Consider the following 22,866-nt stretch of genomic DNA (forward strand, 5'->3'; position numbering starts at 1 on the left):
GGCACCCCACTCCAATACTCTTGCCTGGAAAATCCCATGGATGGAGGAGCCTGGTAGGCTGCAGTCCATGGGGTTGCTAAAAGTCAGACACGTCTGAGCAACTTCACTTTCACTTTTCACTTTCATGCATTGGAGGAGGAAATGGCAACCCACTCCAGTGTTCTTGCCTGGAGAATCCCAGGGATGGCGGGGCCTGGTGGGCTGCCGTCCATGGGGTCGCACAGAGTCGGACACGACTGAAGTGACTTAGCATAGCATAGAATAAATGAAAGGCTCTAGTGTTACTTGGAGAAGGCAATGGCAACCCACTCCAGTACTCTTGCCTGGAAAATCCCATGGACAGTGGAGCCTGGTAGGTTGCAGACCATGGGGTCGTGAAGAGTCGGACCTGACTGAGCGACTTCACTTTCACTTTCACTTTCATGCATTGGAGAAGGAAATGGCAACCCACTCCAATGTTCTTGCCTGGAGAATCCCAGGGATGGGGGAGCTTGGTGGGCTGCCGTCTACAGGGTCGCACAGAGTTGGACACAACTGAAGTGACTTAGCACAGCAGTAGCAGTGTTACTTAGCAAATCTATCCTTCTATCCAATGGAACTTCTGATTTACATGGGTTATTTTGTATATAAAGGGTAGGAGATAATTGGTACAGGATTTTGAAGTAGAATAAAGGTAGAGCTGAGAGGTGGAGATCATAGAATGGAGACCAAAGAGTTCACTGATTGCTACTTGTTCTGTCTTCATTCATCTGAATCCTAAGTAGGCCTCAGAGTTAAGTTTTCATCATATTTTTATTTTACAGATGGTGAAATTTTGGAATACATTAACATATTCTAGGACCATAATTTCCAGCTCATTTGTATCTTTTTTCTAGAGTTCTTACCAGTGATCAAGTATGTTATTTCAATTGTTTAACAGACATTTCCTTAAGGTTTATATACTTTTCATAGAGAGTATTTCTGTAAACCCAAAGGAGTTATAAGCAGAATGGTACTGAGAACTTTAAGATATCTGTTGGAGAAGGAACACTAGGAGAAGAATCCTAAAAGTCAGTCCCTCATGGTAGTCCTCTATAACTCTCATGATCACTCTGTAAGTATAGTTTTCTGTCTTGCAACTAAATTTGACAGATTAGGGAACTGAGTTAACAATTTCAGTAGTAACTGAGAAATTAGTATTGTGTCATTTTTCAAACTAGGAGGAATGTGATAAAATAAAAGTAGGTGAAAAACAAGGTCCCTCAAGGTTTGATTGTTGTAAATATGTACTGAGTGATCTCTATGTAGTGTTATTTATCAAAAGTAACTGGGTAGGAGTCCAATTGCTGACATGTCACGATTCTAGCCTTCTACTATTTGGAGTGCCTAGTTTAAGACTGCAAGTTTTGAAAGCCCTGAGGACTGGATATGGTGGCTGGGATGGTTAGATAGAGGTATATCATCTTTCATCACAAAGCACTATAGGAAATTGGGTGGGGAAAGAGGAATTCATGGAGATGTTGAAAGGTCCTATTTAGGCCAGTGGTTACCAAACAAGCATGCAGCAGAATTATGCAAGGGGCTTGTTAAAATACTGTGTGCTAGGACACACACTTTGGAGAAGGCAATGGCACCCCACTCCAGTACTCTTGCCTGGAAAATCTTATGGACGGAGGAGCCTGGTAGGCTGCAGTCCATGGGGTCGCTAAGAGTTGGACACGACTGAGCGACTTCACTTTCATGTATTGAAGAAGGAAATGGCAGCCCACTCCAGTGTTCTTGCCTGGAGAATCCCAGGGACGGGGGACCCTGGTGGGCTGCATAGTCCAGTCTATGGGGTCGCATAGAGTCGGACACTACTGAAGCGACTTAGCAGCAGCAGCAGTAGCAGCAGCAGGACACACACTTAGTGTCTGATTTGGAAGATCTGAAATGGGGTCTAAGAATTGGCATTTTTAAAAGTTCCCTGGTGATGTAATCTGGGGACTATAATTTGAGAACCACTGCTCTTAGCCTGATCTATGTGGGCTATTGGAAACAGGTGATCTTAAGTACTACAGCAGTAAGTGAACATGATGATTTAGAAGGAAAAAGGCCAAAACTAAGCACCTACAGAAGTTCCAAGTTTTAGTAATTACTGGATTCAGGAAATGTTGTTTGTTCTATCAGTACAGATCTTTAAGTACATTTGAAACTTCCTGTTTACCTTTACTTTCATCCCCAGAAAATCATAGACTAGAAACTCTGCAGTTCTTGGGGTTGAGTTATGGAAATATAGCTGGTATGCCTATGAACTATGCAGAATGGTAGTAAGGGAAGACAACTCAGAGATAAGGCCATTGTAAAACATGAGAATCTTAAAATCCAAGTCATGGTTTTGAGCAATCTTTGGAGCACTGTAAAGGCTAAGAGCATCTTTCAGTAATTGAGGTGTCTGTAACAGACTTGAAAAGCAGAGTCACCCTTTCCATAGTTACCCCCTATAAGTTATTCCAGAGAGATCCTCTTGGTTGGTCTGTTCCAGCTAACAGATTGTCAGAGAGTGAAGGGACAGCCATATCCATTCCTAGAGTTGATCAACTCTTTTGTCCCAAGGTTTTCGCCATGCTGTTCATACAATTCCTATTCATTTTTCAAATCTCGACCTCACCTCCAGTCTAGATGAGGTCTCCTCATCCTTTGCTTATAGAAGTTAACCATCTATAATTACAAGGGAGATATTTACATGATTGATTTAACAACCAACTCCTCCACTAGACTGAGGCCAGGATGATTTGCTTGTTTCCATTCCCAATACAGAACCTGGTTCCTCACTGGCATTAAGAACTTGTAAAATAAGAAATAGCTATATTTGATGGGGAGCAGAATCTGAAGACAGAGTTTCTTCTTGATCAAGCATGTTGGCTGAGCTTATTAGCACTGTCCCCACATTTGCCCTCTCCAGACCACCATGTTTGCTGTTAGTGAAGTGTGGGTCACAAGTGCATTGTTTGAGAATATGAGTTAAATAATGCCATAACCCCCAAAGAAGAGAGAGAGAGTGTGTGTGTGTGTATGTTTGTGTGTGTGTGTTTAGAAGTTTCAACTTTGAGGATTACTCAGAAGAGTGTACTGTGCTATGCTTAGTTGCTCAGTTGTGTCTGACTCTTTGAGAGCCCATTGACTATAGCCTTCCAGGCTCCTCTGTCCATGGGGATTCTCCAGGCAAGAATACTGGAGTGAGTTTCCATGCCCTTCTCCAGGGGATCTTCCCAAGATCCCAGGCACTGAACCCAGGTCTTCCGCATTGCAGGCCAATTCTTTACCATCTGAGCTACCAGGGAAGCCCATGAATACTGGAGTGGGTATTCCCTTCTCCAGGGGAACTTCCCGACCCAGGAATCAAACCAGGGTCTCTTGCACTGCTGGTGGATTCTTTACCAGCTGAGCTACCAGGGAAGCCTGAAGAATGTGCTAGCTAGGATCAAATTTGGTACCTGGTAGGGTTATCAATCTTGATGGGCTCTGTCTGAGAATGAGTCTGTAACCAGGAAGGGTTTTTTTGTTTCTTGTTGTTGGTTAGTCGCCAAGTCCTGACTGACTCTTTTGTGATCTCATGGACTATAGCCCACCAGGCTTCTCTGTCCATGGGATTTTCCAAGCAATACTGGAATGGGTTGCCATTTCCTTTTCCAGGAGATCTTCCCAAGCCAGGGGTTAACTCACATCTCCTGCATTGCAGGCAGATTCTTTACCAGTGAGCCACCAGGGAAGCCCATCTTTAATCCTGCTCTGTCTTAATGGAAGACAGCTCTGACTTGGATACAATGGCCACCTTTAGAATTCATGGAAACTTTGAAATGATTACTGAAAACATAGCCATTTTAACTTAGTTTTATCTTGTTTTTGTTTTAATACATATTTTTCAGGGGGTGGTGCCAAAGGAAGACAAAGATGGCATTTTCTGGGCTTTCAACAGTTCTTCATCTTTCAGTAGTGTTGCCTGGGAAGGGCCACAGAAAATTCTAATCTGGATGTCCACAGAAGGCAGCCAATTGTGAGCCTGGGGCTACTATTTATTGGGGGTGCTGCTAGTATGTCTCTGGTTACTTTGACTCTCAGTGACTTCATAGGGCTTCTTGGTGGCATATGAAATTTTTATTGGCCTGATTTGAGTCTTTCCACACTTCTTAGCACATCCATTTGGGTGCAGAGGATAATAAAGTTATTTGACAGAATGAGGGTGGCCATCTAGCTGTTTGTTCTGAGTAATAGAGTAAAACCTGCTCTCAAGTTGAGGTTTCCTTGCAACAAAAGGCTTCCTCCAGCAATGGAAGAGTTAGGTCAGCCTCTTGAGCCTGGCTGTCTCATAGAAATGGATTTCTAATGGAAATCTTAACTTTTAAGGCCAAGACTGAAATTTTGATTTCTAGCATTAAGGAGGCTCAGTCAAGAATTATCCATGGGAATGATCTCAGGAGGAGTCCTTTTCTCAGGGAACTGTCAGATAGTAAGGAAAACCAGGAAATCAGTAGAGAAATCATTTGACCTCTGGACTTATGCCACTGTGGCAGGCACTGGGGCTAGGTGGTGGTAGGACCTGTGGAACTACAAGTCTACACCTGGGGAGCAAGCCAGAGATGCTTAGAGAACATTCAGTACAAGCTTTGGGTACCACAGGTTGATGTGCAGTACATGCCAGGACATCTGGTCAGAGCAAACTCAGACAGCATTTAAAGAAGTTGTATTGGGGCCTCAAATAGGTAAGGGAAATGGGAGGCACACAGTCACCATGGCTCCTACGGGCAGAGCCAAGTCGAGGTCTAGAGGTGAGGTCAGAGCCTCAGTGAGTTGGAATCTATGGTCGGACAGGAACACACAAGCTGGAAGATGAATAGAACGTGGCCACCTGTGCTGGGCAGAAATAGAATTCAGATTTATAGCTATACCTCAGGATCACAGATTTAGCACAAGTCAAAGGTACAGGCCTGCAGACTCAGTCTTCCCACTTGCTCTGAGAGAGAGAACAGCTGCTGCTGTTTTGACTTACAAGTCTTCATGGTACAGTAACAAGCCATGGTGTTGGTGCCAGTGACTGAGGCAAGGACTTAGCTCCTAGGCACCCTAACAAAGTCTCAGGTAGTGAGCCTGTTGTACTCCATTTTCAGTTAGGACAGGCATAAATTAACCCCATCTAACAACCTTGCCTAACTCAATGAAACTATGAGCCATGCCATGAAGGGTCATCTAAGATGGACAGGTCATGATGGAGAGTTCTGGTAAAATGTGGTTCACTGGAGAAGGCAATGGCAGACTACTTCAGCATTCTTGCTTTGAGAACCCCACAAACAGTATGAAAAGGCAAAATGATATGACACTGAAAGATGAACTCCCCAGGTCAGTAGGTATACAATATGTTACTGGAGAAGAGTGGAGAAATAGCTCCAGAAGAAATGAAGAGGCTGAGCCAAAGCAGAAACAATGCCCAGTTGTGGATATGTCTGGTGGTGAAAGTAAAGTCCAAAGCTGTAAAGAACAAATTGCATAGCAACCTGGAATTTTAGGTCCATGAATCAAGGTAAATTGGAAGTGGTCAAACAGGAGATGGCAAGAATGAACCTCGACATTTTAGAAATCCACGAAATAAAATGGACGGGAACGGGCAAATTTAATTCAGATGACCCTCTATCTACTACTGTGGGCAAAAATCCCTTAGAAGAAATGGAGCAGCCCTCATAGTCAACAAAAGAGTCCAAAATGCAGTACTTGGGTGAAATCTCAAAAACGAGAGCATGATCTCAGTTCATTTCCAAGGCAAACTATTCAGTATCACAGTAATCCAAGTCTATGCCCCAACCACTAATGCTGAAGAAGCTGAAGTTGAATGGTTCTATGAAGACCTACAAGACCTACTAGAACTAACACCAAAAAAAGATGTCCTTTTCATCATAAGGGACTGGAATGCAAAAGTAGGAAGTCAAGAGATACATGGAATAACAGGCAAGTTTGGCCTTGGAGTACAAAATGAAGCAAAACAGAGGCTAATAAGAGAATGCTCTGGTTATAGCAAATACCTTCTTCCAACAACACAAGAGATGGCTCTACACATGGACATCACCAGATGGTCAATACTGAAATAAGACTGATTGTATTCTTTGCAGCCGAAGATGGAGAAGTCCTATACAGTCATCAAAAACAAAACCAGCATCTGACTGTGGCTCAGATCATGAACTCTTTAATGCAAAATTCTGACTTAAATTGAAGAAAGTAGAAAAAGCCACTTTCCATTCAGGTATGACCTAAATCAAATCCCTAACAGTTATACAGTGGAAGTGACAAATATATTCAAGGGATTAGATCTGATAGACAGAGTGCCTGAAGAACTATGGACAGAGGTTTGTAACATTGTACAGGAGGCAGTGATCAAAATCATCCTCAAGAAAAAGAAATGAGCAAAAGCAAAATGGCTGTGTGAGGAGGCCTTACAAATAGCTGAGAAAACAAGAGAAGCAAAAGGCAAAGGAGAAAAAGAAAGATATACCCATCTGAATGCAGAGTTACAGAGAATAGCTAGGAGAGATAACAAAGCTTTTTAGTTAACAGTGCGAAGAAACAGGGAAACAACAGAATGGGAAAGATAATGGGAAAAACTAGAGATCTCTTCAAGAAAATTAGAGATACCAAGGGAACGTTTCATGCAAAAATGGGCACAATGAACATCAGAAATGTTATGCTCCTAATGGAAGTAGAAGATATTAAGAAGAGGTGGCGAGAATATACAGAAGAACTATACAAACAAGATCTTCATGACCCAGATAACCATGATGGTGTGATCACTGACCTAGAGCCAGACATTCTGGAATGCGAAGTAAAGTGGGCCTTAGGAAGCATCACTATGAAGAAAGCTAGTGGAGGTGATAGAATTCCAGCTGAGCTGTTTCAAATCCTAAAAGATGATGCTGTGAAAGTGCTGCACTCAATATGCCAGCAAATTTGGAAAATGCAGCAGTGGCCACAGGACTGGAGAAGGTCAGTTTTCATTCCAGATCCTAAGAAGGGCAATGTCAAAGAATGTTCAAACTACTGTGCAATTGCACTCATTTCACATGCTAGCAAAGTAATCCTCAAAATCCTTCAAGCTAGGCTATAACTGTAAGTGAACCAAAAACTTCCAGATGTATAAACTGGATTTAGAAAAGGCAGAACCTTTGACCCAGAGATCAAGTTGCCAACATCCACTGGATCATAGAAAAAGCTATGTAAAAAGAGAAAAAGGGTCACAGAAAAGGAGAATTCCAGAAAAACATCTACTTCTGCTTCATTGACTATGCTAAAGCCTTTGACCATGTAGATCACAACAAACTGTGGATAATTCTTAAAGAGATGGGAATACCAGACCACCTTACCTGCCTCCTGTGAAACCTATATGCAGTCAAGAAGCAACAGTTAGAACCAGACATCGAACAATGGACTGGTTCAAAATTTGGAAAGGAGTACATCAAGGCTGTATATTGTCACCCTGCTTATTTAACATATGCAGAGTACATCATGCAAAATGCCAGGCTGGATGGCACAAGCTGGAATCGAGATTGTGGAGAGAAATATCAATAACTTCAGATATGCAGATGACACCACCATTATGGCAGAAGAGCTGAGTCATTTGAAAAGACCCTGGTGCTGGGAAAGATTGAGGGCAGGAAGAGAAGGGGACAACAGAGGAGGAGATGGTTGGATGGCATCACCAACTCAATGGACATGGGTTTGAGTAGACTCCGGCAGTTGGTGATGGACAGGGCGGCCGGGCGTGCTGTGGTTCTTGGGGTCACAAAGAGTTGGATACGACTGAGCAACTGAACTGAACTGACCTATGGCAGAAAGCAAAGAGGAATTTAAGAGCCTCTTGATGAAGGTGAAAGAGGAGAGGGAAAAAGCTGGCTTAAAACTCAACATTCAGAAAACTAAGATCATGGTATCTGGTTCCATCACTTCATGACAAATAGATGGGGAAATAATGGAAACAGTAACAGACTTCAGACTCCAAAATTGCTGAGGACTGTAACTGCAGCCATGAAATTAAAAGACACTTGCTTTTCGGAAGAAAAGCAATGAGAAACCTAGATAGCATATTAAAAAACAGAGACATTACTTTGCCTACTAAGGTCCATATAGTCAAAGCTATGGTTTTTCCAGCAGTTATGTACGGATGTGAGAGTTGGATAATAAAAAAGGCTGAGTGGTGAAGTATTGATGCCTTCAAACCATGGTGCTGGAGAAGACCCTTGAGAGTCCCTTGGACCCAAGGAAATCAAACCAGCCAATCCTAAAGGAAATTAACACTGTATATTCATTGGAAGGTCTGACGCTAAAGTGAAGCTCCAATACTTTGGCCACCTGATACGAAGAACAGACTTATTGGAAAAGACCATGATTCTGGGAAAGATTGAAGGCAGGAGGACAAGATGGTTGGATGACATCACTGACTCATTGAACATGAATTTGAGCAAGCTCCAGGAGATGGTGAAGGACAGGGAAGCCTGGCGTGCTTCAGTCCATGGAGTCACAAAGAGTCCAACATGACTGAGTAATTGAATAACAGCAATACTTTGAATGTTTCATTGGTTGACATGCCAAATCCTCCCTTTATTTTGATGCTAATTACTATCAGCATGCAATTCTATTTAGAATTTTAAAGTTAAGAAAATAAAATGGTCAGATTCTATATGGCTGAAAAGATAGTTGATTTTTTTTCTTAAAACAGTGACACAGCTAATTAGTTGACAGGAGTTGGGGCACCTGATTCCTCAGGTATTAATATTTTCTTTTTTGCTTTTTCATCCTATCTCTCCTCTTGGTGGGAATTGCTTATCCTATGATCTATGTTACTAACATTTATTTGCAAGGATGTTTTTTGGAATCTACATTTTTTTTTTTTTTTAAGAGAAAGTTTATAAATGATTTGGTTCGGAGAAAATCCTTTTTGAGCTATGTTACCTGTAGACATGTCATGCCACTTCTCTGAGTAAACTCTCCACTTGCTTCACAAGTCATTTGCATTAAAACCCCATATCCTTAGATTGGCCCACCCCATTAGTGCTCCTACCCCATTTCCTACCAGGTTTTTCCTCTCACTCCACTGCATCAACAGCCTTCTTGTTGGGCTCAAAACCAGTGATTCTCACACATTAGAATCCAATCAGTAGCTCTTAAATAGGCACGTCAAGCCCACCCCTGATCGCTGTGATTTAATTCATTTGTGGTGGAGCCCTTGCCATTGGCATTTCTAAAAGTTCCCAGGGTACCTGTATGTGCAGATAGTATTGCAAATATTTATGTTGTTGTTGTTCAGTCACTCAGTTGTATCTGACTCTTTGCAACACCATGGACTACAGCACGCCAGGCTTCTCTGTCCTTCACTATCTCCTGGAGTTTGCTCAGACTCATGGCCACTGAATCAATGACGCCATCCAACCATCTCATGCAAGGATCTATAGACAGCAATAATATGCTTACTGCATGTGCAACATGGCAAAAAACAGTGCTTGACACATGGTCGGTGCTCAACTATTTAAAAATCTCTTCTTACTCTATTGAATTACATTTGTCTCTTTCCTTTTGAAGAAAAAAAAAAAAAAAAAAGAATTTTCTGTCCTTCTTGAAAAATTGTCACCAAGAATTGGAATTGGGATTTTTTTAATGTTTGGTGGGGGAGAAATGGTTATTTCAACTAATGGGAAGATATAGACACTTGGAGAGTTTTACAGCTTTAAAAGGCCCTAATGAGCGCTGAGGTACTCTTGCCTGGAAAATCCCATGGATGGAGGAGCCTGGTAGGCTGCAGTCCATGGGGTCGCTAAGAGTCAGGCACGACTGAGTGATTTCACTTTCACTTTTCACTTTCATGCATTGGAGAAGGAAATGGCAACCCACTCCAGTGTTCTTGCCTGGAGAATCCCAGGGACGGGAGAGCCTGGTGGGCTGCCGTCTATGGGGTCGCACAGAGTCGGACACGACTGAAGTGACTTAGCAGCAGCAGCAGCAGCAATGAGCCCTGGGAATTACTATGAAGCCCTTTTCAAGGAAGTCCCAGGTGGTTCAGTGGTTAAGAATTCGCCTGCCAATACAGGAGCTGCAGGAAACGTAGGTTAGATCCCTGAGTTAGGAAAATCCCCTGGAGGAGGCAATGGCCACTCACTCCAGTATTCTTGCCATGATAATCTCATGGATAGAGGAGCCTGGTAGGCTACAGTTCCCAGGCTCGAAAACGGTCAGACACAACTGAGCACATACACATTCTTACGAGTAAGTGAAAGTGAAAAGTGAAAGTGAAGTCGCTCAGTCGTGTCTGACTCTGCGACCCCATGGACTGTAGCCCACAAGGCTCCTTATGAGAGGTAAGTTATTTTCTGGCTTTTATGAATGTATTTGTTCTGTTAGTCTGGGAATAACTGGTCCTCAAGCTGACTTCCTACTCCTAACATCAATTTCTGGCAAGAAAACCTAATAGATCATACTCATCTGCCTCGATAACAGAAACGTAATTTAATCAAGCAGCACAGGCTTCTCTTTCTGAGGATACACAAGGAGCTATGTGCCAGTCAAGACCCAAGAAATAGCATCTTTAATAATTTATGCTGTTAAATTTAATCTTTAATTATAAATTTAGTTACATTAACATTTAATTATAAATTTGCTCCATCTAATTTGCTTTGTGTTGCTGGGTGAATGAGGAAGAAAAGTGGTCATTTTTTATCCTAAGGAATTACATTTGTACTCATATGTTTTTCTGTCTGTTTCCAGGGGTCACCAAGAATTGGAATTTGGTACGACTCAAAAGTCTTTTGGCAACCTTAGACTAAGCCACAGTGGATTCTAAATTTCAATATCAATTAGGACAGTTGAATGTGAAACATTCACAGAAGGAATGAGGAAGGAACCTTCAGTGTGATAATCTGGCAGCTGAAGTTTGAGGAGGGCCTGGCAGGAGATCATATCCCCTTTTGAACTGTTTGGAATGTGACAGAGTAGCACCCACAAAAAGAGTGGGAGGAGCTTTCAGAAGGAAAACATTTTAGGTTCAGCTTTTACTTTACTACACATAGAACCCCTTGATTGCAACTTTTTAAAAGAAACAAGTAGCAAGCACTGAAGACATGCTATATCAATAGCCCATGAATTCAATGAAGACCTTTCCAGTTGCCTTTGCAATATAAAAGGACTTCAAAAAGACACAAAACTATAACCATAACAGGTTTTTTTTTTTTTTTTGGTCATGAAGTAGAAATTTGGTATTCTAATTTTGGTTGCCATGCAAGTCTTTTGATCCATGAGGGCAAGGAGATTGCTCTGTTTAGCATAATCCCAGAGACCACTGTGGAGGACTGTATGAACATCTCACAGTTGCCAGCTGAGATTAAGCCAACTCACAGCCATCCAGGTTAGACCTGCAACAAGAAGATCACGCAGGTGCCTTGGGTAGAATCATGGCTTTGTTCACTGTGTACCAGCTGAAGACACTTTTGAAGTCTTTTGTATCCCTGATTTTTGTTGTTGTTGTTGTTGAAACATTATCAAGTTACTCCCCTTGCTGAGTTGAAACCTTATTTTCACACATTTCTGGTATATGGAACATTGCATGTAATGTCATAAAAGCATAATCTTTGCATTTAGAAAGGATTTATCCTATTTAATCCTTAAATAATAAGAAACACAATCAAGTAGGAGGTTAGGTAGGTGTAAAACTGATCCCTCAAAACCCACTTATAAACAAAATTTAAAAAGATTTTGGGAATACCAAACTAAGCACTCTAAAATAGTTCCTCAGGCAAGAAACCCAACAGTTGTGATAGTGAAAAAAGTGACGACCGTATACTCACCAAGGAGGCAGGTGTGACAGTGGGGGTCCAGGTCTTACTTTCATTAGATGAGAGTTTCCGTGTCTTTCCCTTTTGCTCATGCTGCTTTATTATGACTAAATTGGATTGGGTCTTGAGCCTCAACCCCTTCAGCCCTCTGGGTGGGGCTAATCATTGGTAGGATACTGATCAAGAAAGGAGGGAGGAGGAGACACCCACAGAGGGTCTCTACCACCTGCTTCAGGGATTCTAGGCTTCAGAGTGTAAAAAAGCTTGAGAAGTACCCAGAGGCGCTTGTTACAAATGTAGATCCCCCAGACTCCTGTGTGGATTTTGATTTTATAGGGCTGGTTTAGGGCTGGGATTTGCGATTTGGCACGTATTTGCCCCACCTTGCTCTCTAGCTTCATTTCATTTCATCCTAGACCGTTTCTTCCCCTGAATTGTAGACTCCGGCTACAACTGCTTGAAGTTCCAAGAATCCAGTGAGCTGTATTATGCCTTTGCTCATATCCAGAATGGCTTCCTCTTCTCTCCCTCCTTGAACATAGACACAGACACACAGACACACACACACATACACACACTTTGTGTGGATGACATACAGATGCTGAATCTAAAGCCAACATCAGACATCGCTTTCTCTTGCTGATGACAAATTGTCACCTGTCATCTACCTCTGCCTCTACAAGGATTAAATCCTGAGCTGCTGCACAGTTGCTGACCTTCAGCACCCCCTGAAAGGAGTTCAGGGTAGAGATCAGGAATGAGGCACCCTGTGCTCTGGGAGAAACTGGCAGAACAGGTCTTCAGATAGTTAGATACTTTCAGAAGATTTTATGAGCCCAATTCTTGCATTTCCCCATATTTTAGTTCAGTTCAGTCTCTCAGTCGTGTCTGACTCTTTGTGACCCCATGAACTGCAGCATGCCAGGTCTCCTTGTCCATCACCACCTCCTGGAGTTTACTCAAACTCATGTCCATTGAATCAGTGATGCCATCCAACCACCTCATCCTTTGTCGTCCCCTTCTCCTCCTGCCTTCAATCTTCCCCAGCATGAGGGTCTTTTCAAATGAGTCAGTTCTTTGCATCAGGTGGCCAAAAACATAAGTCCTTCCAATGAACACCCAGGACTGATCTTTAGGATGGACTGGTTAGATCTCCTTGCAGTCCAAGGGACTCTCAAGAGTCTTCTTCAACACCACAGTTCAAAAGCATCAGTTCTTCCGCCCTCAGCTTTCTTTATAGTCCAACTCTCACATCCATACATGACTACTGGAAAAACCATAGCCTTGACTAGATGGACATTTGTTGGCAAAGTAATGTCTTTGCTTTTTAATATGCTGTCTAGGTTGGTCACAACTTTCCTTCCAAGGAGTAAGCGTCTTTTAATTTCATGGCTGCAGTCACCATCTGCAGTGATTTTGGAGCCCCCAAAAATAAAGTCAGCCACTGTTTCCACTGTTTCCCCATCTATTTGCCATAGAGTGATGAGACCAGATGCCATGAGTTTAGTTTTCTGAATGGTGAGCTTTAAGTCAACTTTTTCACTCTCCTCTTTCACTTTCATCAAGGGTCTCTGTAGTTCTTCTTCACAAAATTCTGCCATGAGGGTGGGGTCATCTGCATATCTGAGGTTATTGATATTTCTCCCAGCAATCTTGATTCCAGCTTGTGCTTCCTCCAGCCCAGCGTTTCTCATGATGTACTCTGCATATAAGTTAAATAAACAGGGTGATAATATACAGCCTTGAAGAACTCCTTTTCCTATTTGGAACCAGTCTGTGTTCCATGTCCACTTCTAACTGTTGCTTCCTGACCTGCATACAGATTTCTCAAGAGGCAGGTCAGGTGGTCTGGTATGCCCATCTCTTTCAGAATTTTCCACAGTTTATTGTGATCCACACAATCAAAGGCTTTGGCATAGTCAATAAAGCAGAAATAGATGGTTTTCTGGACCTCTCTTGCTTTTTTGATGATCCAGCGGATATTGCTAATTTGATCTCTGCTAATTTCCCCCATATTTAGGAAAGCACTAAAGTCATTAATGGTGACATCTGCTCCTCATGACTAGCAACAAGCCTCTGCCAAAATATGTGCTTGACCGCATGTAGCCCCCCTCACTGAAATTATATATAACAATGACTCCTCCCCCACCTCTTTGGAATAGCTTCTCAGAGATATTGCAAGTGCTGTCTCCTGGCTATAGTCCTCATTTTGCCCCAATTAAAACTTAACTCACAACTCTCAAATTATGCATCTTTTTTCAGTTGACATTCTCTTTAGTCTCCCTTTTCTGTGATCCCTTTTGACTTGTATTCTCTCTATTCTGGCAGCTGTTATACACAATGGTGCTTTTTTATATTCATATTGTCTCCCTATTAGACTATGAATTTCTAAATGTGGGACCATCTTTATATTCTCAGCATAGCACCTAGTACTTAATAAGTACTCAACAAAACAGTGTTGACCTAAATCAAATGTTTGTTGAAACATTCCGGCTCATAATTTGTTCTTCGATAACTAACATTTCATATAATGACAACAGTGATAATTTGCTGAGTTAGAAAAATGGCTTTTGGGGGAAAAAATCAGATATAGAGTTAGGAAACTAGAGGAAAGAACAAGCAAGTATCATCCTGTTTTTCATATAAACTCCTACTTTTTGAAAAATAAAAATATCCGCTCACTGGAATTTAACATTTAAAATATAATTCTAAGTTTACCTTCTGGAGTCAAATTGCTCAGGATCAAAAATAAAAAGAAAATTTTATACTAATCTAAAAACAAGGGACTGTCATTTCTTATGTCTTTTCTCTTGAGGGGTTAGGATGAACCAGATCTAACTTCAAAGCAGTATGCATGATGGTTCATTCTTTTTTTTCTTTCCTCTTAAACTTAGATTTGATTTTCCTTTCTCCCTAGAAGGTTTAACACTTACAATGATTGTAAAGCAACAGCAAGAGTAAAGAAGTAGTTTTTCTTCCTTTTACTGGACACCATTAGAAAAAGATCATAAATGGAAATACCGTACATTGATGAGGAAGATGAGATAGTTGTAGGTGAACCCAAGACAGGGTATTCCCACAACGGCAGTGGGGAGGATTCTGAAAGGAGATCACAACAAATAGTTTGCTGCTTAGCCCACCTTACTGACTTGCTGTGACAAGCATTTAAAACTAAAAAGGAGGAAACTGGTAGAAAGTGGTTTTGGTAACAAAACTATGCAAATGTGGCTAGATAGTCCATCAGTTCAGTTCAGTTCAGTTGCTCAGTCATGTCCGACTCTTTGCGACCTCATGAATTACAGCACGCCAGGCCTCCCTGTCCATCACCAACTCCCGGAGTTCCCTGAGACTCACGTCCATTGAGTCAGTGATGCCATCCAGTCATCTCATCCTCTGTCATCCCCTTCTCCTCCTGCCCCCAATCCCTCCCAGCATCAGAGTTCTTTTCCAATGAGTCAACTCTTCACATGAGGTGGCCAAAGTACTGGAGTTTCAGCTTTAGCATCATTCCTTCCAAAGAAATCCCAGGGCTGATCTCCTTCAGAATGGACTGGTTGGATCTCCTTGCAGTCCAAGGGACTCTCAAGAGTCTTCTCCAACACCACACTCCAAAAGCATCAATTCTTCGGCACTCAGCTTTCTTCACAGTCCAACTCTCACATCCATACATGACCACAGGAAAAACCATAGCCTTGACTAGACGGACCTTTGTTGGCAAAGTAATGTCTTTGCTTTTCAATATGCTGTCTAGGTTGGTCATAACTTTCCTTCCAAGGAGTAAGTGTCTTTTAATTTCATGGCTGCAGTCACCATCTGCAGTGATTTTGGAGCCCAGAAAAATAAAGTCTGACACTGTTTCCACTGTTTCCCCATCTATTTGCCATGAGTGATGGGACCAGATGCCATGATCTTAGTTTTCTGAATGTTGAGCTTTAAGCCAACTTTTTCACTCTCCTGTTTCACCTTCATCAAGAGGCTTTTGAGTTCCTCTTCACTTTCTGCCATAAGGGTGGTGTCATCTGCATATCTGAGGTTATTGATATTTCTCCCGGCAATCTTGATTCCAACTTGTGCTTCTTCCAGCCCAGCATTTCTCATGATGTACTCTGCATATAAGTTAAATAAGCAGGGTGACAATATACAGCCTTGATGTACTCTTTTTCCTATTTGGAACCAGTCTGTTGTTCCATGTCCAGTTCTAACTGTTGCTTCCTGACCTGCATACAGATTTCTCAAGAGGCAGGTCAGGTGTCTGGTATGCCCATCTCTTTCAGAATTTTCCACAGTTTATTGTGATCCACATAGTCAAAGGCTTTGGTATAGTCAATAAAGCAGAAATAGATGGTTTTCTGGACCTCTCTTGCTTTTTCGATGATCCAGCAGATGTTGGCAATTTGGTCTCTGGTTCCTCTGCCTTTTCTAAAACTAGCTTGAACAACTGGAAGTTAATGGTTCACGTATTGCTGAAACCTGGCTTGGAGAATTTTGAGCATTACTTTACTAGCGTGTGAGATGAGTGCGATTGTGTGGTAGTTTGAGCATTCTTTGGCATTGCCTTTCTTTGGGATTGGAATGAAAACTGATCTTTTCCAGTCCTGTGGCCACTGCTGAGTTTTCCAAATTTGCTGGCATATTGAGTGCAGCACTTTCACAGCATCATCTTTCAGGATTTGAAATAACTCAACTGGAATTCCATCACCTTCACTAGCTTTGTTCGTAGTGATGCTTTCTAAGGCTCACTTGACTTCACATTCCAGGATGTCTGGCTCTAGGTCAGTGATCACACCATCGTGATTATCTGGGTCATGAAGATCTTTTTTGTACAGTTCTTCTGTGTATTCTTGCCACCTCTTCTTAATATCTTCTGCTTCTGTTAGGTCCATACCATTCCTGTCCTTTATCGCGCCCATCTTTGCATGAAATATTCCCTTGGTATCTCTAATTTTCTTGAAGAGATCTCTAGTCTTTCCCATTCTGTTGTTTTCCTCTATTTCTTTGCATTGATCACTGAAGAAGGCTTTCTTATCTCTCCTTGCTATTCTTTGGAACTCTGCATTCAGATGTTTATATGTTTCCTTTTCTCCTTTGCTTTTCCCTTCTCTTCTTTTCACAGCTATTTGTAAGGCCTCCCCAGACAGCCATTTTGCTTTTTTGCATTTCTTTTCCATGGGGATGGTCTTGATCCCTGTCTCCTGTACAGTGTCACGAACCTCATTCCATAGTTCATCAGGCACTCTATGTATCAGATCTAGTCCCTTCAATCTATTTCTCACTTGCACTGTATAATCATAAGGGATTTGATTTAAGTCATACCTGAATGGTCTAGTGGTTTTCCCTACTTTCCCTACTTTTTTAGTCCATAGGCTAAGTAAATTGAAAAAAAAAAAAAAAGTAGCAGAGTAAAGTATCAGGATTAAGCTATTTCTAAAGGTATCTATGCATCCTGTTTAGAGATTTAAGGGATATCATCAAAGAAAAGGAGCCTGTAAATCCATAGTAGGGTGTTTCTACAGGTACTTTCAGAAGCATTGCAATGTATGCATTTGTGATTGCAGTTCTATTGGAGATTTTCTGTAGATCTGTATTAGGAAGTAACAAGGAAATTCCTGTCAGGTCATTGGATGTTTGCATGCTCAGTCACTTCAGTTGTGTCAGATTCTTTGCAACCTTATGGACTGTTACCTGCCAGCCTCCTCTGGCAGGCATGGGGTTTTCCAGGCAAGAATACTGGAGTAGGTTGCCATGCTCCCCTCCAGAGGATCTTCCCAACCCAGGGATCAAACCTGGATTTCCTACATTGCAGGTGGATTCTTTACTGCTAAGTCACCAGGGAAGCCTGGATCTCTTCATATGGTGGCAATTTTAATATTTTCCTGAAAGCCAGTGATTTTTTTTTTTAATATCTTGTTTGTGTGCTCAGTTACTCAGTTGTGTCTGACTCTCCAACACCATGGACTGTAGCCCACCAGGCTCCTCTGTCCATGGAATTTTCCAGGCAAGAATACTGGAGTGGGTTGCCATTTCCTTCTCTAGGGGATCTTCCCAGCCCAGGGATCAAATCTGTGTCTCCTGCATTGGCAAGTGAATTCTTTACCAGGGGTCCTTTATTATTTTTTAATTAATTTATTAATTTTATTTATTAGTTTGTACTGGGTATTCATTGCTGCAATTGGGCTTTCTCTCTAGTTGCAGCAAATGGGGGCTGCTCTTGGTTGTGGAACACGGCTTCTCATTGCATGGCTTCTCCTGTTGCAGAGCACAGGCTCTAGGGCATGCGGGCTCAGTAGTTGTGGCTCATAGGCACCAGACCACAGGCTCAGTAGCTATGGCGCATGGACCTAGCTGTCCTGAGGCATGTGGAACCTTCCCACACCAAGGATTGAACATATGTTTCCTGCATTGTCAGGCAGATTCCTAACCACTGGACCACCAGGGAAGTCCAAGGCCAGCAATATTTACTCAAAGCTGGAATTGTTTATATACCTCCTGAAAACTTGGAGGGATTCTCTTTCTTACTACAAGCTTGATTTTAGAACATAGCACAAGGCATTGGGAAGCACACAAGCTTTGACTGAGGAAGAACTGGACATGATTCCTGGTTCTACCACTTACTAGCTGTGGGCTTTAAAGGCAAATTATTTTGTGTCTTTGAGCCTTGGTTTCTGCATTTAATACTTGTGCATGAGATTTTTAGAGCCAAATGTGATAATATCTGTGAAAATGTCTACCAAGTACAGAATCTGATACCTATATACTCAATTAACTCTAGTTTTATTTTGTTTAATTTTACTACCAGGTGTTTTGGTTAACAATTATTTTTTCTATTCTCTTTTAAAATGTCTAACCTTTAGAGTTTAGAAAAGATACTAAAATTCCACTCTTATTTTTTATGCTTGTGTTGTCTTTGTTATTTTCCTTCTTCTTAGAAGGTACATATCTGCTTCTGTACCTTGCTTAAGTTACTGATTTATTACTGGTGTACCAGAGTAGACTAGGGTAGACTAGGGTACTAGGTCAGGAGGTGTTTCTATTTCTACATTGAGGGGCTTCTGAGTTAACATGATGTTTGTAGTTTCTTAAGACCCCATGGTATCTAGAGTTGATATAAGCTATATTTATAATTCAATTTTCTCTTCTTTATGGACATGAACACACTATCATATGAGACATACTGTTTAGAAATCTAGTCCTCATTCAGCTTTCAAGTCTAAATTCTGAAACATTCCTGATCTTTGGGTACTCTGGTTCACACTGAAACTGGAGTAATATTAATTTTGTCACATTTGAGTGTCTTTTGCAATCCCCCTTTTAGAAATTTATTCAAAATAACGAAGAAAATCTATTAAAAAACAACAGCAACAACAACTGAAAAGCTGCTGCTGGGTGAGAGGACTTGTAAGAACCCATTCAGTATGATTCTCTTCTATGACCCAATTTCCTGGCAGTTGTGATGACCACCTGAAGTTTCCCCACATGAATTTCCTCTCTTTGATTTCTGGGCAGGAGTCACTCTCCAAGCAATAACCTTTTTCAGGTCTGCTTCCTTTTTACCTTGTCTTCTTACTCTTTCTGGAATTGGGACTCTGAATCCCCCAAGGTTTGAAGGATAGCCAAACATTATTTATTATTTTTGTAGCCTTGTAGGCATTCAGAAAATTTTTGGCTTCAAATTGGTTTCAATAAAATAGTTGGCTGGAGTTACAAATGAGCATTTTGGCTGGAATTTTGTTAAATACCAGTTTGAAGCTGAATTTTGGTAAAGCTGCCCTGAATACATCTATCTTTGTCAATGGATTTGTTTGTTTATTAAGTGCATACTTTCTGGATTTTTGTGGGAAGAGAAGGTCAGACAGCGGAGCATGAGGATTAGAAGTGATTACGAATAGAGAAAGGGATTCATGGAGAATGGTGTCTAGAGATAAGGCGTTACGAGAAGGAAGTCTGAGTCATACTGTGCATAAGTGGGTGTCCAGCCCAAGGCTGAAGCCAGAACTGCCATTGAGCTGAGCTTCCCACTGGCATGTTTTCCACATTCTGAATGGTGGAGACATTCTTGAATAGGTAGTCACAATTAACGACAAAGCAGTAGTGTAATTGATGTAAAAGATGGCTCCCATTAACAAAGGTTTTTCCTTCTCTAGTTCAGACTTCTATAAAGGTTTAAAAAGAAGCCAGCTGTACTTCAAGGGACACAATATATTTTTCATAACTGCAGCCAAGCAGATGAAAAATAATCTCTTCAAGGAAAGCCATTAGCAGATTTGATAATGATATTGACATGAGTAATTGGAGAGAAATAAATGAAGTAATTGCTTTAAGAATAGCTGTTAGAGATTGCCTATGTATAATTGGATTTTAACCCTTAAGACTTGGCATACGCCGCTTTCCCTTTTTTAAAGAAGAAAGAATTTTGGAAGGTCCTCTTTCTGGAGGCCAGAGAAACAGCAATAACTAGCTTCAGTGACAGGAGACACTGATAATGGCTCAACAGGACTCTAGTCATAGTGGCCGAATCAGCTTAAACTTGCCTCCTTTTGTAGAGTACACCTGCAATATACGAAGGAGGGAAGTTTATCCCTGAACTTTTTAGGAGAGATTGTCTAGAATCCCAGACCTCTGAAGATTCTTGCAACAGAGAAGAAACTTTAGTCTCTAAATTGGTCACAGTTTCCTAAGATGATGCTTGGTTTGGGATGATAGAGGAGATGCTGAAAGCAATAAGCACAGAGGAGTGGGAGATGACTGGGTACCTGAAGCTTGGAAAGTTTTAGGTCTCAATGACAAAATGGTGGGCAAAGTTGGAACAGAGTTGACTCCCCCACTGTCTGTTCTTTAAAGGCTGGTTTGAGATTTCTTTCCACAGAGGCTGATTGGGGTCCAAGGGCTTCCTATTGAGGGTTTGGGTGTCATGACATAATCTCACAGGATGCATGTCCTGCAGGAAGGTGGTTATTTCAGAAGCAAATGCATCCCCATGATCATTTTAATTGGCTAATGACCCAGGAAAATGGTGTGACTCCTAGAAAACTGAGCTTTTAAATTTTGAAGTGGAATCCCATTATCTGTTTCATAGGATTGCTAGGGGCTTAAATAAGACTATTTATATAAAGTGCCTAACAACAGCTACTATAGAACACTTAATGATAGCTGCTATTTTTTTGTTCCCTCAGCACTGCAATAATTTTCACAGGTTAAGAAATTTTGTATCTATATGAGATGACAGATGTTCACTAAATTTATTGTGGTAATCATTTCATGATGTATATAATACATAACTCAAATTGTTATACTGTACACCTTAAATTTATGCTGTACAGTATGTCAATTATAACTCAATGAAACTGAAAGAAAAAAGAATTTGAGTTGACTTTATTGTCATAACAGATAAAAAACAACCTTAGCTAATCATACTACTATTAATAACCATAACAGAAGCTGCCATTTACTAGCCTAGACTTACACTAATACGTATTTTATGTTGATTACAACCCTATCTGGAAGGTATCTATAGAAGTCAAGCTAAACATGAGAGAATGTACAATAGCAGTAATTTTCTATGGAGTTGCAAGGAAACAGGGACTTGTTTTCTGGAAATACAGGTTCCAGAGGTACAGTGAGAAAAGGAGAAAGAGGGAAAGTTTAGTCATTTTCTAGTCAGATGCACCCCTCTTAAAGAGGAGCTTGAGAAAGCCACTGAGCCAGCACTTGGAAAATGAGATTTGGAGGTTTGTGGGCAGCCACCAAGGTGGCTACAGATAGTACTGAGAGGAAAAAATGAAGAAGACATTTTTACACCGTTTCTGAGATATTAAGAAAAAATCAGGATCAGAATATAGGGGCTCAGTCTACAGAAGAAAGCCCATGGGAAAAAAAAGTCTGAAGGGAGAATATCTAATGGGAGGGCGACCCTATAAACAACCTCTTAGAATTGAGGTTGGAGCATGAAGGTCCCTAGGGTAAGAACTGAGGCTTGCAGGAGAGGGAAACTAAGTACCGCCTCATGGAATCAGATGTTCTGATTGTGGGCATGCAGGTGTTTGAGGGAGGGGCTATCAGGACTCTTCATACATACACTTGTGTGAATAAGCTATTTTACTGAGGCAAATACACTTACAGAAAAGTGCACATATCATTGTTGTACAGCTTGATGAATTATCACAGAGGGAACACACCCATGAAACTACCACCCAGGTCAAGAAAGAGAACATTACCATCTTTACAAACATTGTCTACTCATGGTTTTTAACATGCTTAGTTTCTTAAATGAATTTGTATCCTTTTATGTATATATTTAAAGTCAAATGTGGTCAGTTAAAATGTTTCACATATCAAATGAGAAAAAAGGGCTTGTACTAAAAATGAGTTCAGGAAAACACTTTTTTTAGATCCATAAAATTCCCTAAATGTGAGATATTAAAATCTGAATAAAATCCCGATTTCAAAATCATAATTAAGTCCTGAAATAAGGGAAATGTTTTTGTGCCCCCCAAACTCATTGGAGGTTTAGTTGCTAAGTTGTGTCTGACTCTTGTGACCCCATGGACTGTAGCCTGCCAGGATCCTCTGTCTATGGGACTCTCCAGGCAAGAATACTGGAGTGGGTTGCCATTTCCTTCTCCAGGGAATCTTTCCTACCCAGGAATTGAACCCAGGTCTCCTACATTGCACACAGATTTTTTACCGGCTTAGCTACAAGGGAAGCCCCCCAAAACTCATTAGGGCATTGAAAATTGGGTTTCAAAGGGGAGTTCCTACTAAAAAAGAAATGCCTGGTCATTTTTGCTTAAAGCCTTCAAGAACATACAGCATTCAGCACTGTTCCAAGCACATGGCATGCTCAGCAAATATTTGTCAATAATGATAATGATGATAAGTTACCTTTTTCATATAACACACAGTGATCCCTAGTTCCCCTAAACAATAACCTGTGCAAAGAAACATGACTTTTAGTTCTTTGGAAGCTCCTGTTTGGAGCCTCAGGGGAACGAATAATCTGTGTGAACTAGTGATGATGTCATTTCACAGACCAGTTGAAATGACTTTGCTG

The 22,866-nt window shown here is 41.2% G+C and overlaps 1 protein-coding gene and 1 non-coding gene across 6 annotated transcripts in view; one reads left to right on the forward strand and one right to left on the reverse strand.

Annotated features, from left to right (window-relative positions):
* Positions 1–22,866, forward strand: part of LOC107132925 (uncharacterized) — a 471,858-nt gene that overhangs the window by 333,025 nt on the left and 115,967 nt on the right. The gene's annotated exons all lie outside the window — the stretch shown is intronic.
* On the reverse strand, positions 11,281–11,389 carry MIR216A (microRNA mir-216a). Its single transcript, NR_030935.1, has one exon. It is a non-coding gene; the product is annotated as a microRNA mir-216a (primary transcript).

The sequence above is a fragment of the Bos taurus genome, chromosome 11 (genome assembly GCF_002263795.3).
Source record: "Bos taurus isolate L1 Dominette 01449 registration number 42190680 breed Hereford chromosome 11, ARS-UCD2.0, whole genome shotgun sequence".
NCBI lineage: Eukaryota > Metazoa > Chordata > Mammalia > Artiodactyla > Bovidae > Bos > Bos taurus.